This window comes from Mycteria americana, chromosome 2 (assembly GCF_035582795.1).
Source record: "Mycteria americana isolate JAX WOST 10 ecotype Jacksonville Zoo and Gardens chromosome 2, USCA_MyAme_1.0, whole genome shotgun sequence".
In the NCBI taxonomy this organism is placed as follows: domain Eukaryota; kingdom Metazoa; phylum Chordata; class Aves; order Ciconiiformes; family Ciconiidae; genus Mycteria; species Mycteria americana.
In genome coordinates, this window is record NC_134366.1 from 152,335,199 (window position 1) to 152,360,231 (window position 25,033).

At 49.6% G+C, this 25,033-nt stretch overlaps 1 protein-coding gene across 2 annotated transcripts in view; it reads right to left on the reverse strand.

The window, feature by feature from the left end:
* Positions 1-25,033, reverse strand: part of NCALD (neurocalcin delta) — a 128,042-nt gene that overhangs the window by 41,244 nt on the left and 61,765 nt on the right. Inside the window, exon 1 of one of the 2 annotated variants that reach the window (XM_075495064.1) lies at positions 11,274-11,401. The exons of the other annotated variant lie outside the window; for it this stretch is intronic. The gene's annotated coding sequence lies outside the window, so the exon portion shown is untranslated. Of the gene's footprint in view, positions 1-11,273; positions 11,402-25,033 lie in introns of those variants that run through there. 2 annotated transcript variants of the gene reach the window in all.

Sequence of the window (25,033 nt, forward strand, 5' to 3'; positions counted from 1 at the left end):
ATTTACTCGTTCTGGAGACACAGCGGAGCAGAAGGGGTGTAGCACTAGATATCCATCGCTGCAGTTTCCACATCTTTAACATAAATGGATTGTAAGCCAGAGAAGGTTTAAAACTGAATCAGGCAGTATGCAGTGTGTGTACTAAGGAACAACACGAAACCAGCATCAAACCCACACACGAGGGAAAGAAACCTCTGTAGAGAGTCAGGTCAGCAGGGTACATGATAATGTCCCTCTATACAGACAGTTGTTTCTCTATACACTAAAGGTTTTTCTTTATCCTTCCTTCTAGCCATGTTCCTCATTTCCTTCGCTCTGGTCCTATTAAAAACCCACTGCTTTGTTCGGCAGGCTGGAGCTGCCAGCCTTTTTGTCATGCTTCAGCGGGCTGGTTTCCTGCTGGTGGCCACAGCGAGAGCTTGCAACTCATGAGCTCTCCCCAGCCCTGGGCTTCAGAAAAAATGCTTTTCTAGTTTTAAGGGTGTTTTTCCAAGGATTCCCACCCAGTTATGCATGATGACATTTAGCACATCACCTGTGACTAGGAAGCAAACGCATCTGGGTGCATTCCCCAGCACAGGGACCAACTGGCACAGAAATTCCCTCCTCCATGCTATTGAGCTTTTGCATCAAGAGCTTCTGCATGAAGAGTGACCGTGTGCCATCTGCCCCGTGGGACGGGCTCAGTGGCACAGGCTAAGTCCCGGACTGGGAGACATGGGCTAAGACACTTGAATTGGCTGGGAGCCACACTGGGATAGGGACCCCTCTGGACAGAGTGGTTTTGATCACTGAGCTCCGGTGCTGGGGATGCTCCCTGTTTAACACAGTACGGACACAGCCAGCGGCCATAGTACAGACACGGCCATTACCTCAGGAAACTGGATAACTTGTCACCTACTTGAATGTTAATGCTAAAATAAGAAATGTCAAGGCTTGGGGGAAGCAAGCTCTTACCTACTGGGAAAGGGGCATTGAGAGGGGATTATGAACTAAGCCCAGGGTCCAAATCATTTGGGACACGCTCTGCAAGCAGCCTTGGGCTCTGTGATGGGCTTGCTGGGGCTCTGGAGGGGTTTCAGGGCACTGCAGACCAAGCAGGCAGACGGGCACGCCAAGGGGGGCACCACTGGTGAGCACAGGAAAAAGCCCAGTGGGAAGGGCCAGGGGAGGTGGGAACGGTGGGGTGGGCAGCGGCAGCCCCAGCTGGGGCGGAGGGCGCTGGGGGACGGCGTCTGCCTGGTGCTGGTGCTCTCCAGTGGTACAAGCAGGCAGGATTCTGGGCATCTCCATCACAGCTCTGCACCCAGGCTTCTGCCTGATTTTGGTAGCCCTCTGCTGACAGCGACAGAGAGCCCAGAGCCTTGCTCCCACGCTGCGTATATGTGGGTCCTGCTCTCCGCCGCAACGGACACTGCTCTTCGATATGTGCCAGTGGCACCCCTGAATGCCAGCCTCAGTGGGGCTCAGCCCTTGTACCCCTGAATGCCAGCCTCAGTGGGGCTCAGCCCTTGTACCCCTGAATGCCAGCCTCAGTGGGGCTCAGCCCTTGTACCCCTGAATACCAGCCTCAGTAGGCTTGACCCTTGCACCCCAAATGCCAACCCCAGTGGGCTCAGCCTCTGCCCACACTAAGCGAGCCTGTGGCTAGGGTTATTCCAGACCCCAAACCAGAGAGGGGGCTGTGGCACGGCCGGTCCAGCCCCCCAGCACCCTGTATTTAGCAGCAGCATCTGTCCAAGCGGTGGTGACTCATCTGGGTCTGGCCACCTCCTCGCGCGGTGCCTTTCACTATGACTCTGGGGATTTCCACGGAGAGGCGGGCGCTGCTGCCGCCGGTGGGGCAGAGCTGGGGGGTCCTGCCTGCTGAAGCCCCCGCACGCAGTGGGGGGCAGCTCCTCTCCATCCCCCTGCCAGGGCCGCAGGAGCGCTGGCTGGTCTCCGGCAAGGGCAGCGAGGATGGGATGCTCCTCTCCTCCTGCTCAGCGCCTGGGCAGCTGGCCAGCCCCAGCGAAGGTGAATCGCTGGGACATGGTGACAGCAAGCTGCTGCTGTGAGCATTTCATTTTTAATTCCTCTCAGGGCTTCTTTCCCACCGCCCCCCCACCCCCCTGGGGCAGGGCTGCTGGCCCCTGTTTCTGGAGCCCGAGGTGTTTGGATGCATGCCTGACCGTGAGGGATGAGAGAGGGGTGGCCCCGGCCAGCCGGGGCGGGTGCCGCAGGGAGCCCCTCTGGAGCAGCTGCTTTCCCGGGTCACCTTTCAGGGACGGGACACCTGAGCACCCCGAGGGCTGGGGCTGCGTCCTGGCTCAGTGGGATCTGCCTACATCACCGGTCCTGGGGCCAGGCTTCCTCGGGCTTATTATCCCGAAGGCTTCCCCTCCTTCTCCTTCAAAGCAGCACCCACCAGCAAGAGATGCTTCTGGTCAAGTTGGGCTACAAAGATGCTGGGCAGCAGGAGGTGCCGCCTCCCAGGGCACCTTCCCACCGCACTGGCCACGAGCACGTCCTCCGTGTAGCTGGAAGCCATTTGGATGTGTTCAGGCTTCCCCTTTGAAAGAAGAATAATAAATGTTTCTCTACAAGGGCAGCTGCAAGCTGTGCAAACCCGAAGGTTGCCCCTGAGAAGCACCACTGAGGGCTGTCAGGAAGGAATTGCCAGGCTCGCCGCCGAGGAGGCAAAATTGCCTGAAATACTGGAAATTGTCGCCTGCCTGGTAGTTGCCATTAGCATCCAAGGGCAGCTTGGAGCCCCTCCGTGCAGAGGCAGGAGAGCGTGCAGCTGTCCTGCTCGGCTGCAGATCCCCTCCTCTCCCCGCTCAAGCCATTCCTCTGCTTAAAAATGTTATTTTGGGAAAGAAATGAATAATGGGAACAGCACTGGAAAAGCATGGGGAATTCAGCAAACAAAAGAAAAGCTGCTATTTTCGAAAATGCCTCAAACTGGTAACCGTGGCTTGTTTTAACCCCTTCTCTCCCAGCTGCCTCTCCGCCGCCCTGCCTGGAGTGCCGTCCGCAAGCACGGTGGGGGCCACAGCAGGAAAGCTGTGTCTTCTGCAGGCTCCCGGTACAGGAGCAACCCCACGGTGAACTAATAACTGACACACGGTAAACTAATAGCGAAATACTCTTCAATTTCTAACCAGACACTTTGAATTAAGTGAGGTGGGTGTTTCTGCAAGGGTCCCAGTGTCTAATAAAAGGAGTAAAAATCAGGGAAGCAGCCACCCTACTAGTGCTTCTGTCATCTTTTGTCACCTCTGAAACAATTGTATTTTTCTAATCGAGGCATCACAAGCATTACGTGGACATGGTGAGTGGGGGGGATCTAACCCTGCACAGCGGCTTGCTGCCCATGGTTCACAGAGAAAAGGCCATCACTGCTGCAAGAAAAGAAACTGAATCTGCCAAGGCTGCAGATCCAGGTAAATGTTTACCATTATAAACTTATCTTCACAAATTCACCGAGACCCGCACAGAGCTGGCGAGGAGCATGTTATACTGCTGTTTCATCAGCTCTCATTTACCCTTGCCACTAGTGTGACCAGGTCTGCAAGGTCTCTTTGCAGCCCTGGTCAGCATTGGCATGGTTCTCCTGCCTGCGGCAGCCTGCACCAAGGGAAGGCCCAAGGTGGCATCTGGGCCACCACCGCAGGTGGCTCTGCAGGTCCTCCTGACAAAAGGGACCAGCCGCCTTCCCACGTGGGCTAAAACCTAGCAGACAAGAGGCAAAATAGGAAATAAAAGTGGTGGAGCTGCTGCCCTGATGATGCTGGAGGAACAACGACTAAGGTCTGAGCTCGTGTTTTCAGTTCCTAAAGCGACACTGCTCTGCCCGAGCATGCTGTGCACGTCGGCTGGGACTCCCATGGATGCCACCGAGCCAGCAGCAGGGATGGGGGCTGCTCTCTCACAGGCAACCTCATTTCTGCGTTTTTCAGAAAAGAGTCCTTTTTGTTTCAGGAAGAAGACTCCAAACACTGCTCCCTGGATTTTTCCCCTTCCAGGAGAATTCCGAGAAAATAAAAATCTATATTTTGTTCAGAAAGAGAAGAGTTCCTCTTTCCACTGCCCCTGACCTTCCCAAGTCCCAGCACTTCTGCCTTTCACTGAGCTCTGCTTCTCAGCTTTTACCTTAGTGGGGACAAGTGGGACTTCCTTGGCAGGAGTCACTCAGCTCCTTCGTTAGGCTCTGACAGCTGGGGTAAAGCAAAACGTAGATAGTCTTTCTGCAGAAGTGCCCACTACCCAGCGGCTCTTCAATAACTCTGTGACTGAATAGTCCCACACAGACCTCAGAGCTGTAAGTGGTTTAACATCATGTGCCATCAAACATTACATGCTTTGCAACTCGCGTTGGGGATTTGATGAAGGAAACCCTCCAATGCGCAAGGAAGAACTGCAAATTCTGGTAATGTTCTCAGTTTTTAGCAGTAAAATAATTGAAAGTGAAGGGTGAAGTGAAATAATCGAAAGTGAAATCTGCGTGCTATGTCAAACCAACAATAGTGTTCAAGCAAGAGGAAACCGTGGTTAGACTGAAAGATGTATCCTTGGCTAGCCGTAATTTTGCACTCTTCTCGTTCACATCAGCCTGTGAAATAAGTGTACAAAAATGCAGGCTACCCTTCGGATGAGACTGTTTTAGTAGGGTCAGAACGACTTTATATGAAAAACCTCACGCAAGATAAACAGCTATGAATAGGACACTTGACAGACAGGTCCAGAGGACAACAGACAGTGTTTCTGCTGCGATATAATTGCTCTAATTGGACCTGGGCTTGCTAAAATGGTAAAGTTAAAGAGGACTGTGCAATCATGCTGCCATTCTGCACAAAAGAATAGTGTTGTGATAGGAAGCATATAGCAGTTGTGGAAATAATCAACGGCTTTGTGTTCGCTTCCCCCTGGCATCTTGGATTTGCCATTAGGAACATGCACACAACATGAGCAGAATATTTTCTTTAGAGTAAAAGGTTCTCGGGGCTGAATTGCTTCATGGCTGAAGTCTCTTCGAGTATTATTCAGCTGAAGTTAGACACTTCAAATGAGCCGGATCCATTGTGTTTTTGCAATGCTGGAGGAGATGCAGAAAGGCCGTGTGAGGCATAATCAGGGAATCTGGCCACTCTAGGAGCGAGGGAATTTGGTGAGGAAAGAAGCTAACTTTGACCTTCTTCAGCTTTAACTTGTCTTCTCTGGAGCGAAAGCTGTAAACTACCTGATCTGCTCGTCTAATAAAACCTCCATACACGTAATCTTGGGCCTCTCCAAAACCTGATCTCTTCTGTCATATGCAAATAAGCATGAAGCTTTTAAAGATAAAATCTTTGTTCTCCAGTAGCATGTACTGTGCAAGGGCTGACTGTGCAGTGTTTCTCCAGCCCTATTTTGAACCCAGCAGAGAGAGCAGCCCTTTAGCCACCGTTACATCAGACGGCAGCAAAATGACCGAGCATCAGAATTTTGTTTTCCTGACTCCCTCAGGCAGCTCCGTTTCACATGAGGTTTGGCTGGCCCATACCACGGACAACCTGCGACACTGGGCAATGCTACCAAAGGTCCCCGCTGGGGCAAACGCAGCGATGACCACAGAACAGCCAAGAAGTGGCAAGCCTGCCCCTGGCCTCATCCCGCTATCACCTGGTCACTTAGCCTTGCTCAGAGCCCTCCTTTCCCCATGTGGCACCGCTTGCCCTGCGGTCCATCCTGCCCCTGCGGCAGGCAGCCCGCTCCCGAGCCCCCGTTCTCTCGACGGTGAAATTCAGCACACTGCTAAGAGGCTTTGTGACAAAGTGGCAGGTATAAACCTATCTCAAAGCCTTTCAGCCCCAGTGTGCACCTGCTTCCGTGCACAAAGACGGCTGAAACACTGTCTCCTGCCCTTCTGGAGTTTCTAAGTAAATGTGCAAAACTACTGATGTGATGCTCAGGAGCTGCTCACGCCCACCTGCCGACCAGCACTCGCACAGGGCACATGGATAAGCGAGGCCACTTATCCATAAAGAGCCACCCTGGCTTATTGCACCCTCTGTAACAAAAATCCCTTCTCAGGTCGTCTGCAGTGACGCCCTGAGAGCTCCTGCCCTTTGCTCACATTGCAAATACCAGATCCAGGCTGCAGGACTTGCATCACCCAAAATGCGAGCGATGGAGCAGACGTCCTCCCCTGCGCCCAGGCAAAGCGCCAGGGCTGGGTGAAAGTGGGTGCAGGAAGGTGGCCCTTTGCAGGTACAGGAAAAGGTCCTGTTCCTCAGAGCACCCTGGGGACGACAGCGTCCCTGAGTCACTAGGGACCATGTCACCAGCCAGCCCATTTATCCGTGCGGTCCTGAGTTCATAGGTCCACACTTCTCCTTTCCCTGCCCTGTCCTGACACCTCCTCTGGAGGAGCACTGGGGCTCAGCAGGACTGTGAGAGATGTACGGGGACATGGAAGCATCCAACATGCCCTGCACTCAGTTTCTGCCTCCTCCCAGTGCTGGCTTTGCTTTGTGCATCATGAGCTCTGCTCCACATACGGGCTTGTCCAATGCCCCAGCAAGGTGGTAGGAAAAATTGACCATGGATGATGCTCTCCAAAGGAGTGTTTCAGACAAAATCGGACAGGATTTATCAACACAAGCCCAACTAAAAAGAGAGGATGTGCTCATTTCCAGCTAATATGTGTGTGATAAGCCAAAGATTGTCATACGAATAATAAAAACCTGTAAGGATTGACATCAGTGAGATTTACGCAGCTAAAACTTTGCACCACGCTGTGAACATGTACAGCAAAAAGTCTTGAATTACAAAAGAAGAGAAAGAGAGCTACACTGAGACCTATCCTCTGCTCTGTCCTGTGAGAGGAGGCATTGCTGGGAATTCTGGGCACTGGGCAAATGAAAACCAGCGTTTCAGCCCAAACTACAAGCTTCTTGGCTTTTCCGCATGTAAATCAGATTCTTACATTATCTCAGTGTCGTTTTGTGGCTGAAAGCAATTCAGCAACTATCAGCACAGCCAGACTGAAATTCAGCAGAACAGGATCTGGGCACTTCAGCTCTTAATGATTAGATGTTTCTGTGGAAATGAATCTTGCAAAAAAATGAAGTTCAGCAGAAAGTTGACAGCGTGTTGAGACCGCAGAAGGGAGAGGAACTTTACAACTCGGCCTTCACATTTTCCACCTATAGGATTTCAACATTTACTAAAGTTGTAGTGAGGGCAGCTTCTTCTTCACAGTGCTCCCTCTGGGAAATATCACATTCAGCAATTCCTGAATTACAGTTTCTAATTATATTTTCATACTGTAATGCTGTCTGAAATGCAAATTTGATGACAGAATAATTCAATCCATGTAAAATAATTACAAAATTACTGTTTCCCAAACCTCAACTCATACTCCCTGCTATTTAAGAAGATAAATTTAACAGCAGCAAAAGTACAGCCAAAACATAGTCTATTTTTTTAACTGTTATCTGACTATAACTGTCTGCATAGATTTTGGCTCACCATGGAAGATTATTTCTAAAATATGACTACCAAAAACATTCCAGAGTTAGGATTTTTGTTACTTTTGCTTGGAAGCAACAATCAGGTCAACTTTTATGTTGCAGTCAGAATACCATACGCATGGCATCTGGGTTTAATTGGAAAAGCAACTGTTGATTAAAATGCCAAATCTCTACTGCAGCTCAGTTATCATTTAAACTAGTTGTTGCTAATGTTGGTGCAGGACATTAAATTAGTAATGATTTTTAGCAGGGTGGAAACCAACTTCTGCAATATGTAATTTAAGAGCCTGAAACTCCATACTGCTACATCAGTTCCCACTGTCTGACAATTCCCCCCCTGTACAGGGGATTTTATTCCCTCCCCGAACTATTGCCTTGAGTAGCGGCTAGGACCTTTAAAAAGACAGCAGAAATCTCATTTTGTTTGAAAAAATGCAAGAAGGAGTCAGTGTTCTGCGTTGAAGGTATTTTTAGGCTTTATTATGTTTCTAGCCTAAATTTAGATTGCCATTGCCCATCAACTCATCCAGATCAAGGTAGCGCACACTAAAGGCTTGAGTTCGTTATTATTACTAGGCTAGAGGCATCAACAGCTCGCATCTGTTTTTTAATTTCCCTAGCTGCATCCAGTTGTGTGAGAAGTGACTCCAGGAGATCTCAGTCCTGTTTTTAGCTAAGGTCTCTCCTAAGGTGAAGTGCTCCGATTCCTCAGGAATTGCTGGTCTGCTCCCCCTTCTCCGTGGACAAGGAGGCTGTCGGAAGAGATCGGCTCCTCCTCATGTGCGTGCAAGGGGGTGACATTTGCAAATGATATGAAGTCTGATGGGAGGTGTGAGGGTCAATCTGGCCTCCCCAGAAGAAGGTGGAGCGTCACCAAGCCCGTGTGCATCTCATTTTTTTTTTCTCTTTACATCAGAGGATTTCAAGTCCAAGTAAGTTGGCAGTCTCATGGTTGCGGTGTCGGGCAGAAGATGAAGGATGGGCTGCAGACACCTTCCCCCCCTCTCAGCGGTAGGAAGGAACCTACAGGCTGTTCCTTTCTCATGGTGGGTGAAAGCATGGCAGGGCAGAGACGGTGGGATGCTTAGCATTACATTGCCTGGCAACTTCATACACTCCCAAGGTAAAATAGCAGTGTTTCTCAAAAGGGTTTGGTACAGAGCTGACCAGTGAAAATGAGCACATGGAATCACCAAGCAGAGGCACACACCCCGGGACAGCTCTCACACCCCGTCCCCTGCCCTTCTCCGGAGGAGGAACCTCTGCCTTTCCCTCCAGTCGCAGACTCTGGCACTGCTTGCCTGACCTCTTGGCCATGCCCTCCTCCGGGGCTCAAAGGGGCCCGGGGCGATGGGATGCCCGAAGCCCCCAAAGACTCAGCAAGAGGGGACAGAGCTGGCCACTCTGCCAAGCAGGACACATCCCTGTGCAACCTCAGCGGCACTCACCAGCTCCCCCAGTAACGCTGCCTCTCAGACCTCCTGCCACAACACGGCCAGGACCCTTCTGGTAAAACGTGAAGCAGTTTATCGTCCTTGTCTCTCAGGTCAAGTTAGTGCCTTTCGAAGACTTGCTCAGTATCGCTAAAGCAAGGTATGTCCATTCCAGCTGGAGATGAGGAACCTATTTTTAAAATATTTCTAATGAATAGCTCTTCAGCAAAAGCTGCATCAATTATTTTTCACCTTGCAGGTGTTTTCAAGGCATCAAATGCTACAGGACGCTCAAACCTAAATGAATGGTGTGAAGCCCCAGCCCTCACCAAGCATCGCTGCCACACCGACGGCTCAAGTCAAACCCGGCAGGCAACCACAGCTATATGTGGAGCCAAATCCTCCAGATGGGAAGGTGAATGACTTTTCTTGAATGACAGGTGCCACTCAGCTCGAATCTGTCCCCACACCCCATGCCCCAGTCCCTCGCCGGACTTGCCCCACCGATGTAAGCTGGCGAGCAAGCAGGTCTCGGAAGGTGGTGGGCCGCCTCCCCCTGCCCTCCCCTCCCACCCCACCGCCCAGACTCTGGGGGGACCCACATGCAGGTGGGGGGGCATGGACCGCCGTCAGCCGAAACACGGCTCCCCACGCCGGCTGGGGAGCAGCCGTGCCCAGCTCAGCCCGGCTGGCTCGCCTGGGCGAGGACGCCGAGAGCTCAGCTCCCTGCGGGAAGGCTGCGCACGGGGTGCGAGCATCTCCCCGGCGAAGCTGCGAGGCTCCTGTAAACCTTTCCTGAACTCACCTACGAGGAACCAGTCAAGATTCCTCACGCGCTGATGCATTGGCATCGGGTGAAGAATTTAATAAAGAAAATTTAAAATATTTCACCCCCCCAAACACTGATATTTTAGAGTTAAATTGGAAAGAACAGATGAGATGATAACGCCAAGTGAAATGGTTTAGAGGTTTCAGATGCATTTATCCGTGTTGCTCTGTTAAGAATGCCAAATGCAGTGAAATCCAGAGCACTAAGCCATAACTTTCCTTACAGAAGTGCTTTCAGTTTTAATCTCTGCCTTGGCTCCCTTTCTGAAACAATTACTTCTGCTGCATGTGGTAACATCAGAATAATTTTTATAGAATTTTTTTATCTTTTATTGCTCTGTGTTTTAAATTGTTTTGTAGCTCTGTGATTGTTTCAGAGTGGCAGCTGCTTTAGAAAATCATTACCATTATCAATAAACCCTTTGAACTTTGGGAGGAAGGGAACAGGAATATATAATTAGAGGAGATAAGAACGATCTAGCATACTTTTCCAGGAAACAACGCACATGATGCTTCAGCTGTAATCTGTTCTTAGAACGAATCTATATGTTCCCACACAAGCAAGCTCAGGCTGTGGCACTAAACTTCAGGAGCCCCGGGATCTCCTTCCCCACAACAGCCCCCTCGGAGTAAGCGCAATACAGAAACAGACCCAAACTCCCTCTTCTTTTTACAAAAAGCCCCAAACAGCATTTCTTTTTCCAATTACCGTGGTGTTGTTCATGCTGCTGTTCTTTTTTTAGCTAGTCTAACCGCTCTCAACCCACAACAGAAGAAAAAAAAAAAAGGTGAAAAACAAGCCGTGCATGTGTGTGTGAGAAAAAGGGTAAAAGCCTGTGTTACAGCGATGTTGCTCTCTTGGCGTATTTCAGATAATTTTTCAGGAAGCTCTTGATCGGTTCCTCTGTAAACACTATATGGTCAAGAGTGCCACATGCCCCAGGAGAGGGACAGAAAGCCTGGGGAGCGTGCGTGGTGCGGGGACTCCGTGTGAACAAAGATGATTTAAAGGCTCGAACTTTGGGAGTTGGATTTCAAGCTGTTCTAGCTGCATCGGCTGCTGGCTTGCCTCTCACTGAACACGCTGGGTACAAACCCGCCTGAATTGGACAGCGTTAAAAAACTACAAGTTCCACAGAGGTACAAAGCTGTAGAGATGCCCAAATCAACACAACACCTAAACATCATTTCTTTTAACTCCCGAATGCATTAGCCTAGGATTACTCGTGTTCGTTTATATTCCTAAAGTGTCAAACGAGAACAATATCATTTTATTCTCCTTTCACGGATCATTAATCTAAATTTAACTCCGCTTTGCAGTCTGCACACAGAATTAGTAACTGGAAGCTGCTTTGCATTTATCTGATAGTGCCGGGCTTGTTCATCAAGGCAAACTTCCAGCCAAAACAAACAAGTGAACAAAATATCAGTCACGATAAGCTGCTTTCTATCCTATTTTTTTTAAAGGAAAAAAAAACCCCAAACCACCTGACAAGAACGTAAAGCAAATTGTTACCTCACACTGCAGAAATGCAAGTTTTTAATAGTCCATGCTCTGGCAGCCCCTGAGAAACAGCAGCGGCGGCGGCGGCGGCGGGGATAAATCCAGCATCCACTAGGTTCTCACAAGGCTTTGGCTGCGCGGCCGAAACCGCAGGCTCTGCCTCCAGCTGACGTCAAGGCGGCCGTCACATGGCCCGGCGCAAGCCCAGGGAGCACTGGTTGTCCTGGCAACCCCAGCACTGCTCCGAAATTATTTCAATAGGTCATCTGTCACACTGCGCGCCCTGGAACCATCACGGGCACCCGGACAACCCAAACACGCGGGGCTGGCTGGAGCTGGCTGCGCCGGGGGTCGGTCCCATCGTCGACGCTCTCTTAACCCCGTCCTCGTAAGAAAACACACCTCCCTCTTCCTCTTCCTCCTGCATCCCCAGCCTCGAGCGGAAAAAAGACTTACGCGCCTGGGTCGCCCAGGCACGGGGGCGAAAGCGCTGCCCTCCGTGCGCCCCTGGGCACCTCGATGATGCGCAGCCGGGCGCCGCACCGGCTGGCGAAAATCTGGGTCTTTCAAAATGACACGCAGCTGGGGTTTTCTTCGTAGCCACAGAGACGCGAGCTTGGTCTTCAGCAACTCTGCCCGTGCGGGGCTGTGGGCTGGCCCCCGGAGGCGCCTGGCCGGCTTGGCCTCGTGTGCCCAAGCCTCGGCTACCAGCCCCTCCTGCTCGCCTGCTCCTGCCCGCGACACTTCTCTTGCTGCTCCCGGCAAAGCATCCCGGGCAGGGGGATGAAGCAGTGCCTGCCTCCACCTGGCTCCGACTCACCTCCGCAGCCTTATCCTGCAGGCAGAGACCTGACACCGGTGTCTCAGATTTCCTTGTAACTCTAGCTAAAATCCACTCCTTCCCCCAAATTTCCTTTTTTCCTCTCTGCACATCGCCTTACCAGAGCCTCACAGCACACACGCAAGGGGCAAGACACAGGAGAGGCTGGGAGGAGGGAGAGGCTTTCACCTGCGAGAAGCAGGGAGGAAAGGCAAAGTGTCAGCCACAAGAAAATACTCCTGTGCTCATCTGAGTCAGTGATGGCTACTGACCTGTGCCCGGGATATGAAATACCAGGAGTCAACCGCAATAGATGGCTCTGGTGAAAGTGGAAGCGGATGTAAAGCCGCATGGGATCTGCAAATGCAAACACTGGGCATCCTCAGCTGAAATTGGCTTTGGCCCCTTTGCAGCAGGTGAAATGGAAAATATTAAAAAAAAAAAAGAAAAAGAAGAAAAGACAGCCCAGGAAAGGGTGTGAAGGGGTGCTGGGGAGGGCTTCCCTCCATCCAAGGCAGCGGGAGGACGGCGGGGGCAGTGGGGACCACTGAGCCCCATCACCCTCCTTTGCACCCTGCTCCTGAGCACGAGAGCAGGCCCTTGGGATACTTATCTCAACAGCAATAACAGCCAAGCTGGTTTCTGTAGCATCTAGTGAGACATGCGTCTCTCTCTCCAGCACACCTTTCCAACACCGTCACTGTGCCGGGGCTTCCCAGGGGCAGTTCATAGCAGGGGGCAAAGCCCTCTGGCATCGTCAGCTGCCCCCGGGCCCCACTGCAAAGCAGTGAAGAGGGCTCAAAGAGTTATTGCAATAAGATAAGGCAGTCCCCACTGTCTAAAATGCATGCCTTAAAAAGAAAATATTCACAATTAGCTGGGAAACCTGTCACAGTTCAACAGAACAAGAATAATGTGATGAATTTTAAAAACCCCACTGATTACTACGTGTTACATATAATCACACATAGTAATCCGCTGTAGAAGGCTGAAACTTCATGCCAAAACTCACCAATAAAACTGTACCATAACATACAGATGTATTTTTTCACTTAATGGCAATGTTTGTACAATACAACAGAAAGTTTGGGATTGCAGTTGAAAAAGATACCCATCAACACTGCGTAGTGCATTACTTTCTATTAGTCTGTCAAAAATGTGTGCACCGGGGAGAGATTTTAGTATTTTTGATTCTTTTAAAGGCCCTTTCACAAAAGTGGACAATGCAACACATGCATTTGAATCATCCAAAACATTTCGATAGCATTTTGCTGATGCTCTCAAGGGCTGGTGGAGGCGGCCGGGCAGGGTCCCCCCAGAGCTCCCCGCAGCCGCCCGAGGACCCGTGCCCGCTCCACCCACGTAAGCCCAGTCCTCCACACCTACAGACACACACACGGGTGTGCAGAGCACCTCTGCCCTCCAGCATAAAAACTTCACTCTCCTTTACAGGGTATTTCTGCTGCAAGGCAAGAGCCCAGAGGAGCTTTTTAAGCATGCATGGTGTTTATAAGGACGTACTAATTACACGTTGTGAAGGTTATAATTTTCAGCCAGTTGAAAGACAGTAAGTGAAAAAAAAAAAATGACCAATGCTCTGAAAAACATATAATAACGGCAGCCTAAAATGTGCTGTTCCCAGTTCCCAGGACTCAGCAGAGGTCCTGCTGTGCCTCCCCACCGATGGTGGCTGGGGATAACTCTTCCACAGGGAGATTTTCTGAATTTCTGACTGAAACCCTTACTTCTCCCCAGGACTTGCTGTAACCCGCAAAGCTTTCCAGGACTAGGGGCAAGGGAGACCTTTACACCACGCAGATGAACACAGAAATAACAGCAACAGCATTCATCCTCGGAGAGCCAAAGCATCCAAATAACAGCAACATCCTTGGAGAGCCAAAGCAGCCTGTTAAAAGTGGCAGAAAAGCCTGTATTTCCTGATTTAACTTTTCCACGATAAAACCCCCAACACCAAACCAGTCTCTTCTGTAGTGTCAATCAACCAAGTGAGCGCAAAGCAATGAGACATGGGCACTGACTGGAAAAATACATAAAAGATATTTAAAGGCTGAAGCCTGCTGAGAAACAAATGCATCCACCTGGGACCACAGTACAAAGACTCACACTCCTCCTCCTGCTACGGGGACACAGTGCCTCATGGGGAAAGGTCTTTATCCTGCATTTGGGACCCCCTCTCTCCCTTCCACCCCTCCACGCCTGGGGCCCACGGCGGGCACTACCAGGGGACGTGGGTTGGCTCCCTCACCCCCAACATGATGGACAGTCTGTCAGAGCTTCACTGAGTGCAGTAACATGTGTTAAACATCATCATATACACATAGATGTCCATAATACCTAAACCCACCTATAGCATACATGTATTGGGACCCTGCCCCTAACGTACATGCAGATACAGTGCTACAAGGTGGGACACAATCCAGCTTTTCCTCCCCTGTTTCTTTTGGCTCTGCAGAGCTAACAATAGATAACATTTGTTTGCCCATAAAATGGAAGACACGCAGGGAGCAGAAACTCTATATGGGTTGATCTTTGAACCCACAAAAGACTAGATCTTCCCTGGTGTCAATCAGCAAAGCCTCCCTGCTCTCAGAAAGGAGCCACATCCGTGTAAGCAGCTGAGAATCCACTCTTGGCTTTCCTCTTACCAAAACAACACTTACAAAAGTGCTTTGCCTTGAAGTCTTCCCTCAAATATCCATGACTTTTTACTGTTTTTAAAAATAAAAGTAAAAAAAGGCAAGTAGGCATGAATTTAATGTTATATATATAAGACAAACCACATGTGTTTTACCACATGTGTTTTGCTGGCCTCTGCAGCTTGCTGTTTGAAAGAGTGGCTAATGTTTCCATTGGCATCCGTAATATAGATAAAAAAGAGACAGAAACAGGGCTCAGCAAAATGTTGTCATGTTGACTTTTGCTCTTGTAGAAAAACAGGGTGGAAGAAACCCCACAGGAAAAGACATTTTAGTTTTGATACAGCTGACATGGCACTACCAGCACAGGGGGGTTTGAAATAAAAACAAGAAAGAAAAGTGGTTCAGCCCACCCCATTCACTGACGGCGGCCCAGTGAAAGAATTATTGTTCGAGTCAAATCAGGTGGAAGATGGTTTCCCAGGAATGCAGCACTGTAAGAAAATCCTGCGCTCTCCATATATCTGTCATGGCTCTTTAGTGCCACTAATTCCTGCTCCCAGGGAGGGTGAACGATTCCCCTTTCAGGAGCAATAATTTTAGGTACCTGTACAGCACCAGTGGCTTTAGGGGTTCCCCCAGCGCCCTTCCAATGCACCGAGAAGAGCCACCAGACCCGAGCGCTGGGAGGGTGTGAGCATCGGCCGCAAGGACCCGTTCCCAAACAAAGACCTCTGATGGGTGCTGCTGAGGGGTGGTGGAGAGCTCTTGCACTGCAAGTTGCCTTTTTGTGATATATTTTGTAGAAAGGATCACTTGGTCTGCAACGATTTTTCTGGCATTTGAGCCTCAATAATGTCATCATCTATCCTTAGGCAGTATTATGTTGATTTTTCTTCCCCCTGAGACATGCAATAGCTTCTCACATGGTCTTTTAAAGCTTTTACTTGCACCTGCCTACTCACAGGAGCTGATCACTTTTGGGGCTGGTGCATCCCTCCTGCATCTCCTCCCCTATGCTGATGTTCCCACGTCCTCTCCTCTCTCTGCCTGTTCTCCTGGATTTCCCTTGCAACGCAGGGCTGGTTCCTCACCCTCACTCTGCAGTACTCGTTGGTTAGATGGGAAAAGCGTCTTGAACCATGAGTAAGATGAAAATCACTTTCTGCCACCTTGCATGTCTTCCAAGACTACATCTACTCTGGCAGCTAAAAGGAGCCAGGGCCCATTCTCTGGCCCAGAGACTTGGTGTCACAGCACCACTGGATCCTGCAGCACCAAGCCTCTCCCCCAAGAGGGTGGCCTCATGCCTTCCTGCTTGTTGGGAAGGACCTCAAGCCTGTGCTGTCCCCCAAACCGCAGCCAGGAGAGCAAGAGGAGTTGAGGTTGTCCATCATGTCAAACATTTGGCCTCTGGGCAATAGCAAGTGTGCTGGATGGGAATCACGCGTGCAGGGATCTCACTTCACTGGCGCTGAAGCACAAAGAGACAAGCTCAAAAACTTAAGAGAGCAGATGAAAACTAAAATACTCTTAGCTGGAAAAATATCCCTTCGTCTAGCAATCACGATCAGTACCTCCTAAGGGACCAGCCAGAAGACTTTGCTGCTGACTGTGGATGCTTTCCATTGATGCATTTGAGTTGTGTGCACTTATCTGGGGGCCAAACTGAAAGAAAACAGGGAAAAGTCATTTGGATCAAACAAAAATTGATTACTTGGCAACATGCAGGGAAAAAATAGCACTTTGGATCAAAGAAAGCGTTTTGGGCATTTTTAAAACAAGCCAAGGATATTTGGAAACAAAGGTCTTAATCTGCAACGGGATTTCAGCAAAGAGCCACGTGGGCAGGAGGGGCCACCATCATTGTCCCCACTGGCAGTCACCCTCCCTTGTCCTGGGGGACCGCTGGGCCGGGAAGCACAGCCCACCCTCTCCTCTCAAACTCTGCTATTTGCACAGTTTAACCTGATGTGGCTCATTTGGACTGAATTTGCTGATTGCTTCAAAGGGCTGAAAGCAGCACTTTCTGGAGAATAACTGATTTACTAATTTTTCCCCCCGATCGAAATAATATTTCAGGTAGCAAATTACCCCCTAAGCCCTCTTGGCAGGATCTCTGTGGTCTCACAATAACATTTTCTAGTTGTCTGGCTCTTCTGCATCTCCTCCTTGCTGTGTGGAAGTCACATCTGAGCCGCAGAGATATTAAGATCCTGACCCAAAGTCATCTAAGCACATGGATAACCTTACGCTGGCTGGGATGTTACATGTGTGCTTAAGCATTTGCTGGATGAGAGCCCAAGTGCCTGACAGCATCATGGAAACCAACCATGCACACAGCGATAGCGAGTGCAGAAAAACAAAGAAACAAGATAGAAATATCCTTTTGCTCCCAAATAAATCTTTCTCCAACAGGGAGAAAGGAACAGAAAACTGTAACAGGAATTCAGTCATCTGTATTTTAGTCCCACCTATATTAAAAAGGAACATTTCCAGTTTTTAAAAAAATCTTCACAGCGTTTATCACCCTTGGCAAATTTCAAATGTTTTTCTTTTTACTTATTTTTCTTTTCCTATGCTTCCACTCCCTCATTTTCTTCCTCTTTTTCTTCTCCTTTCACTTGAGCTGCTGCCATCCACTTCTGTGCAGCTTATCTTATCTGAGTAGCTGCTAGTATTTAATTTGTAATAACAAATCACCAGCCTGCACCCTCACATGGAAATACTATATCACACTCCTGTTAAATATACCAGTGTGTGAACAGCCTGATTTATTAAAAGATGAATTTCACCACACCTTTGACATGGTGTTTCATTGCCCGCGCTCAGAAACGAGAGCATGACATTATCCTTCCTTCGTGGAGACACCGTGGTCCGGCACTTCCCATGGCTCCGCGGCACTTGGAAGCAGGTCAGCTCTTGGCACTGGAGACCTGTTTTCCTCTGCAAAGGACAGTGGCATTTGCAGCCCGCTCCCGGGAGCCCGGCTGGTGCCTGTGTGCACATCCCTGTCCCCAGAACAACCCCACGGCGGGGGGCTTCAGGCTGCACTGCTCACTGCCCGCCCCCTCCTTGCCCAGCCCCGGCTTGCCACCCAGCCTTTATCTGGCCGTGGGGGAAAATCTCACCTGGGTTGAATTTGGACAGAATAAACAACTGACTCTGCTTCATTTCCCTGCCCGTCCTGAGCAGGACATGTCCGTGTCCCTGCCAGTCGCCCAGCGCCTCCCCAGCAGCTAGTTTACACTGGATGGGTAAACTCTAAATCGTCAGGCTTTGCCTGGCTTTTTATCAGTGGGCAGGCAGGGTTCGGAGTAGAACAAAAAAGGTCGGCTCAGAAGAAAGCCCTGGATTTTCGCTCTTGGAAGGGGAACTCGCTGTCCTTGCATGCATCGTTATACAGCGTTTCTGGCAGGCGCTTCGTTAACTTCTTCCTCCACAGATAATAGAGAAAGGTTTCCCAGTGTCAGTAGCTGCTGAAGAGATAGCAATGAAAGCATTTTTGGCATGTATTTTCTGACTTACATTTGCCCTTTCCTTGATAACACGCACTTTTCCCCTTTCTCCCTTTGATACCCAAGAGGTAAGTGGTGATAAATTTGTGCTACATTTCCTAAACACAGGACTGGGAGCCGGCAAGGGTATCGTGCTGGGACATGGAGGACCCCTGCTACTTCAGCACCAGCTCTGCCCGAGCCGATGGGGAGGACCCGGCTGCGCCCGAGCACCGACTCCGGCAGCAGTGTCTGACTCCATCCCTTTGACAACCCACTTCTCACTTTCGCCTTTTCCAGCACACGCTGCCGCCATCTCTCCAGCCCCAGAGCTGGCACTGCTGGCGCCTGCATGAGTCCTTGACCTTGCTCTGAGAAGGACAGGCATGTGGACACCGGTTAGTCCCATACCTGCAGTGCAAGCCAACAGCGCTTGCACAAAGGCAAGCGCACGCGTTGTTTTCATACCGCAGGCTCTGGCACCTGTGAACCTGAATGTAACCTGAATGTGAACCTGAATGTAAAGGCAGACTCCCACAAATCAACCCAATCTATCAGTTTTTCTCTTGACTTAGCTGACTCTGGGGGTACGCACACACGGTGCTTTGCAGGCAGGTATGAGCTCACTGCCCCTGGTTTGAATTGACTGGAAGCCACAGGGTTTACATGGAAAAAAAAACCACCAAAACCAAACCAAGTGAAGAAGTAACCACACTCAATGTTTGGTTGCTGTAGACAGAGCCAACAACTGCCTGCCAAAAACATGTAGAAATACCCCAAGAATCAATGAAAGCAAGCTAGGAACAGCCAAATTCTGTGAGATCCAGTTACCGGTGTCTGTTGCATTTACTGCTCTCATCTGTCTTTAACAGGAACTAAGAACTATGTCATCCTTCGAGTGAAGGGCCTCATTGCGTGAAGTACCTTTCTGTCCTTCGCCGAGATGACCCTGTCCAGCCACAACAGATGTCCCCAGCCTCCTCGTAGCAAGTGAAAACTGTTTTCCCACGTTATCTCTGAGTGGGATAATGCAAGTTGCCCAGCTGTGCTAAATCCCAGCAACCAAACTCGGCAAAACAAAACAAACTGGAGCAAACGTGAAGCCATCACCATAACAAGAGGGACACAGCTTTGGCGAGCCAGATGACCGGCCACAGCCGGGTGCTGTGGGTCCAGCCCTCGCCTCCGTTGCCTCATCAGTGTGGGCAAGAGCAGCATTTTGCAGCTGGTGTACCCATTAAATCTTCATGATTTTTTTTTTCTTCAGCTGTTTGAGGATGGCTTCTAGATTACAAATGCATTAACTTTTTAAGAAGATGCAAAGAGAAGACAAATACGGACAGAAGCAAGAACCTCTGCTCCTGACCCACTGAGCCTGGGCACTGCTGCCACCCCGTCCTGCTCAGCCCCCCTCTCCCAGGAGGTCACAGACCCTCCGAGGCATTGCGCGGCACCCGCTCACTGCAGCCTGCTCCTTCCCTGCTCCTGCTCCTTCCCTGCCCTGCTCCTTCCCTGCCCTGCTCCTGCTCCTTCCCTGCCCTGCTCCTTCCCTGCCCTGCTCCTGCTTCTTCCCTGCTCCTGCTCCTTCCCTGCCCTGCTCCTGCTTCTTCCCTGCCCTGCTCCTGCTCCTTCCCTGCCCTGCTCCTGCTTCTTCCCTGCCCTGCTCCTGCTCCTTCCCTGCCCTGCTCCTGCTTCTTCCCTGCCCTGCTCCTGCTCCTTCCCTGCCCTGCTCCTGCTTCTTCCCTGCTCCTGCTCCTTCCCTGCCCTGCTCCTGCTCCTTCCCTGCCCTGCTCCTGCTTCTTCCCTGCTCCTGCTCCTTCCCTGCCCTGCTCCTGCTCCTTCCCTGCCCTGCTCCTGCTTCTTCCCTGCCCTGCTCCTGCTCCTTCCCTGCCCTGCTCCTGCTTCTTCCCTGCTCCTGCTCCTTCCCTGCCCTGCTCCTGCTCCTTCCCTGCCCTGCTCCTGCTTCTTCCCTGCCCTGCTCCTGCTCCTTCCCTGCCCTGCTCCTGCTTCTTCCCTGCCCTGCTCCCTGGAGCCTCATCACACAGCCGCACAGCAGAGCCCTGCGCTCTCCTCTCCAGGGCTGTGCAAGGTGCTACAGCTGCTTATTTTATCTGCTTCAGGAAAATTCAAGTAGGAGAGCGATGTTTTATTAATGCTGAATTTGATGAACTGTTACCCAAAACTGGTGAACAAGAGACTGAAAATTTTGAAAGGGGTCGAGTAAAAGCTGCCCCCAAACAGTGTTAACTTTGGAAAAGAAACTCACCCAAGTAGTTAAGTGCTGTAAGCCAGCCCAGTAAGATGAGAACAAGGAGAGAGAGGAGTTATTATGCAGGCAGAGTAATATCCAAATTAAAGATTATCTAGGTATGGTCCCAAAACAAATTTAATCCTTCATCTCAGTTTGCAGTAAGAGAAGACAATGAACAGAGGGGCAAAGACAGGGTAGCTAATTAGACTAAGAATACGTGGATGAAAATTACCAAACCTGAAATGGAATAAAATGTGAAGACTTTTAATGTGCTTGAATCAAAAGACCAGATGATCTGTATCTAAGGATCACAGAATAATGAAAGAACTGGCAAATGAAACGGTAAGTCTGGCAGCAAGTATTTCTAATAAATATTTCTACTTCGGGGTAGTTCAGGCTGTCTCTAATAAAAGGACGGTAAGTAATACTCACAAATATGGGCCCTTTTATCTGTTCTACATAGCACACAAAGCATAAAACAAAATTTTAAGGGAAGAACAAACATAGAGGAAGAGAATACAAACCCATACCTTTGTCAAACAGAAGTATCCAGCTTAGCCAATATCTACTTTTGATAAAAGGATTTTACTGGTCAAAGGAAATGAGATTTACCTAGACACCACTAAACCACCCAACTTGACACAATGTAGAAAATTATTAGTTAAAATGGAAATGATGCAACATAATACAAGAATCGTGAGGAGGAACTGGCCAGCGGGCAACAACTTGCTGAGCCTGGAAGCTGGCAAGTGGACACCAGCAGAGCTCCTTGAGGACCAGGCTTGGGAGTGCTCTGATTTAATCAATCAGGCACAAAAAAGCAATATTGTGCTGGTGAAATCTGGTGATGAAGACGTTGCCAACACGGAATATGGTCACAGTGTCAGAGAGGAAGAGCTGGATGGACAGACAAACTTGAACTAGGAAGGGATAGAGATGCCTGGGGAATGGGAAGCCTACCTGGCTGGAGGAAAGAAAGCCAGTTCTCAACACCGTTCCCTTCAGCTCTGGTCAGAGTGGCTGAGCTAAAAATGGTTTCCAAAAAGGCACAAAGGTATGGAACAGCGGCCATCACTGATCCCAAATACCTCCTGCTTGTCCCACAGGCACTGCCCTGAGGACGCAAGGGAGGCGATGACACATCTCTCCATTCACCCTACTGCTGGGTTGGTTAGACTCGAACTCAAAATTTTCCTTTTCAAGGTAAGTTAAGTGTTTGGCAAAGAGCATTGAGTCCTTGAAACTACAGTCCACGATAAAGGGGAGAAACAGTTCAAGTATTTGACTTCTCTTAGCTATCTGCATATTTGTCTCTTTTGAATTGTTTTACCGAAAGGTACTTCTGTCCTGGAAGAAGGCAGGAGAAGTCATTCCTAAAAGGCAAAAGAAGCAAGTTCCACTATGCTGGTAATTAGTCACCATTTTAAACTGTTGTCATGCGACATTTCATAACTAGGCAATGCAAAAACAAAAACAATATAAAATGAGCCTGGATTTATCTCCTGGAAATTCTGTGTTGGAAAATGTATTGGATGAGGGAGATTTTCACGTTGCCAAGGGGCAAATTTTATTGGATTTTAAGGTCTTTGGTGGATTAGCAGCAATAAACATAGACAGCATAAAGCAGTTAAGCAGCGGGTGCACAGTAAACGGCATCTACACAACAAAGTCAGTGCCACCCTGACACTGACAGACAAGGACTAGATCGAGGTAGCTGATCAAAAGAAGGGGGGTAGGCCAAAATGAAAGGGAAAAAGTCATTGCCTTGCCTTATCATGATCACTGCCTTTGATTTTTAAAACAGCCAGCAAAGCAGATAGCCATTAGAAATGCATCTCTCAAATGAAAATAATGCCAGTAGAGGCAACAGTGGAAGCTCCTAGGACGAGTAGGAACTGATTCCCACTACTGGTTGAAATAAATACATTTTGCTACTAAGGGGGGCAGAGCGAATGGAAAAAAAAGATCTTTTTTTTTCTCCCTACGATGCCAAAGCAAACTCACTGTTATCTGATTACCGAAAAAGTGTTATTTCCAAAGAGCCAAGAGAGAAACCCGGTTTCCTCTAGAGTCACGTCTTATGGCCCCTGTGCTCCCCACCACAGTGACTCCAGACCTGCTCCACGTCCCGTATGACTCGTCACTGCAAGGCTCCCAAGTCTCCCCCACATCTGCAGACAGCTCCAAAATCCTTCCAGTTCTTCCCTGCTGTTTCCAAACTGCCTCCACAGGGAGCCCAGCTCATCCCCAGGGCCTGCAGGCCAGTCACGCTCTGTCTTCAGCTGCCCTCCTACTCCACATTGACAGTTTTGGACATGTTAGCTGTACCAGAAATGATGCTGGTAGCAACCCTGGACTTCATCACATGCTGCATGGCCGGTCTAGCAGTGCGTCTTAACTGATTAAACTGCATAAAGAAGACCTGAACTCTCCCCATGTGTCCTTGGGCAAGAGATTGTTATTTTTTGTTTCCTTTAATAACCTACCAGTTTTCACAAAACACGGAGGAACTTGTTCCTCTTGAAATTTCCACCCTTCTGCCAGTCTGGATGTGGGCAGTGGTTTCAAAAGCTACTTGGGGTTGGGACAGCAGGAGTAGACAGAGACATGCTCAGAGAGACAGCATGCTCAAAGAAATCCCATTTTGATTGCCAAACAGGGCAAGAGGACCAATCTTCCATTCCTGCTGATATACAGTATAGCAGATCCTCTACATGGGTCCCAGCCTGGTGTACTGCCATTGCAGAAGGTAACCAAGCAAGCCGCACGCCTCTTCTGCAGCCTTACTCACACTAGGACTCCTGCTGGAGCTCACATAATCCAAAGGTTATGTGAAATAAGCTACAAGGTATCAAAATGATTGAAACTGGCAAGTTGGCAAGAAAAATATGAGTCTTCCAGCGAGCTACAGCATTCTCAACACCAGGGTAATACAAGAAAGACAGAGACTTTTCGAAGAGCCCTCTACATCCTGGAGCATTTTGCACATTGCGAAAGCTATTGGCCTAATTTGCTCCCCTGTGCACAGCAACTCCAGAGCCCGTTAATAACTGTTGTGGTGGATTGACCTAGGGAAGTTAACTCTATCCCAGCCAGACCCCGTACAACCACGCTGGAGCTGGGACTGACTGCTGGGGTACGGAGCCTGCTGCACATCCCTGGGCTGTCCTCCGGCACAAACTGTAGTCCCAGGGAATACCTCAAGCCTCTATCAGGCATGGAGAACTATTTCCCGTGTTGTCTGGAGCACTCTTCAAGGCGAAGCCCCAAAGTTCCAGGTGGTTTCGTTGCAATCAAGAAGAGCTATAGCCCCTCAGCATCTTGCACAAACTGGTTTTTCATCCTTCCTCTCCAAAAGATGCAAGAGGCAATGTAAATGGAAAGGTTGTTTGCCATTTTTACAGTTTTCCAGGCAGATGATCTTCCTCAGTTTGGTGGCTACTTTCACCTCCAGCTCAAGTCTCTCTTCTCCAGGGGTTTTGCTGCTCAAAGGTCTCCTGGGCAATGCGTGTGGGGAGCTTGATGTGCTGAGGTGCTAGATGCTGCTCCATCCTCTCAGTCTTGAAGTTAAAGCTTAGCAGTTCTTGCTACTTTCTCTCCAAATAACGTACAACCCAATATAATTGGGTCAGAGCACAGGTAACAGACCTGCAAACCTGCTGAGATGGACCTCACAGCTCTCTGTTCATCCCCTACCCCAGCACTGCAAGTCAGTGTTCCCGGCCAGGACCCCAGCTAAACCAACACCAGCACTGGGGCCTGGCTTGGAGGGCGTTCCTGCCTGTCATGTGGGTGCTGAAATCAGCTCCCGCTGCTTCCTACTAAACAGGAGGTCTAGTGACACTCCAGAAGTTAGGGCTCACAAATTAAAACTGTGTCAGAAGTCCGGAAAAATCTAGTATTTCGCTATAACCAAAGCTGTCTCTTTCTGGCTCTGTTACCCAGTCAGCTTTAAAAAAAAGTAAACATATCATCTGTAGTCCCATTCCTACTTACGTGGGTGTAAGCGAGGAGTAACTCTGCCCAGATCACTGGAGGTTCCCTGGAGTACCAAAAAGCAGCCGGATCCGGGCTCAAGTTGCATCACACGGAGCCAGGGCTGAACGGGACTGAAACCAGTGGAGTTTGGGCAGCCTGAAGGTCCCTGCTCCCTCCGCATCACTATGATACAAATGGCTTTTACTGTGGACCAGGGGAGAACGCACTGAAGCGTTAAATAGGGTACTTATTTTCATTAGTGGTACCACCAGAGACCCCGTTACAGAAATGCAACGTAATTGTAATGCAGCTCCTACCTTCTGCCAGAGCCTTCAGCGCGCAGAGTTAATTCCTGCTCTTACTGGGTTCTCCTGCCCAGTGAAGCTTGTCCAGGTGTAATCAACAGCAGGATGAAAGACTGTGGGACAGGAACACGGCTGTTGCGGAGGGCACAGTGCATATCTGAAGGGATTCATGCCGGTACCCAAAGCCGAAAACGACCCTGAGAGAGCACCTCAAGAAACCTGAGGAAGATGTTGCTCCATCTAAATACTGTTTACATCTGCAGT